Below are 1,402 nucleotides of genomic sequence, written 5' to 3' on the forward strand. Positions count from 1 at the left end.
TTTTGAAATTCAGCTGATTTGAGCATCAAAGTGCATTTATTAAGCAAACGTTAGACTGAGACACACCTTTACTATAATTTCAAGCAAACAAATGATTGTTTTAAGTGTTAATCTTGTTAAATTCTAGTTTAAGTCTTCCCGTGCATGCTCCCGTGGCCGCCATTTGGCAGCCCATCAGTTTTTGGCACAACACCGGCCCATATTTCCGTGTTCGGACCACATTTCCAGGTTGCCAGTGGTGACGCGTAACAAACACGACGCGTCAGCGGTGACGCATAATAGATGCGACGTATATGGCAAAGCAACACATTTATGAATTTTTCCACATTTTAGACAAATGTGGACTGATGCGACTTATAGGGCAGAGCGACGTGTCAGTCAAGGAAACTTTCCTGACTGACGAAGCCTTCTGGATCGAAGGCGAAACGTTTCAGCACAAAAAAAAAGAAACTGTCCAGATGACCTGACTGAAAAATGTTGAATTGCTCAATATTATTATTCTAACATTATTATTGATATTGTTTATCTTATTTCTTATATATTGTATTGTTTATTAACATTTAGGAACTTTTGTGTGAAATCATTTTATCTTTTTATCTGTTGCTGCTGATACACTTGAATTTCCCATCCGTGGGACAATAAAGGCTGTTTCTATTCTATTCTATTCTAAATTAGTAAAATGCAACTTGTTATGTTTGGGTTCTTTCATCTAAGGTAGACATGGTGTGACCCATGGACTGGTTTAGATTTTTGTTTTTACTGTAACTGACCTTCAGAAGAGCCAGAAACAGACTCAGCAGCTGATCCTCCGTAGAAACATTATATGGACTACAGACCATGGATTATTGTTTTATGATATTTAGTGAAGGTTTTTGTTTGGATTAAGAAAATAAATGTCTCTATTTCACCACAGATGAACTGTTCCTGTTGCCATATCTTTGAAATAAAACTGCAGAACACAAAGTAATTTAAAAAGGAATTGGTAGATGATCAAATAAAAATTCAATGTATTTCTTAAAAATTAAATGAGGAGAAAAAACAGAAGTAGTATAAGAGGAGGAGTGATTCTGAAAAGGAGCAGGAGTCATGTTACCAGGAGTGGGACAGGACAGGAGTGAAAATTAGGGGTGCAAATCTCGCAGTGTCTGGCGATCCGATTCAATTCTGATTTTTGGTGTCATGATACGATTCAAAACAGATTTTTCAATTCAGAAACGATTTTCGATTCAGAAACGATTTTTCTATTGAAACAGTCATAAATTTAGTTTCAGTTACAGGTCCTTCTCAAAAAATGAGCATATTGTGATAAAGGTCATTATTTTCCATAATGTAATGATAAAAATGAAACTTTCAAATATTTCAGTTGTTGTGCAATGAATCTGAAATATATGAAAGTTTCATT

The sequence above is a fragment of the Nematolebias whitei genome, chromosome 20, assembly GCF_014905685.2.
Source record: "Nematolebias whitei isolate Nwh7 chromosome 20, NemWhi1, whole genome shotgun sequence".
Taxonomy (NCBI): Eukaryota; Metazoa; Chordata; class Actinopteri; order Cyprinodontiformes; family Rivulidae; genus Nematolebias; species Nematolebias whitei.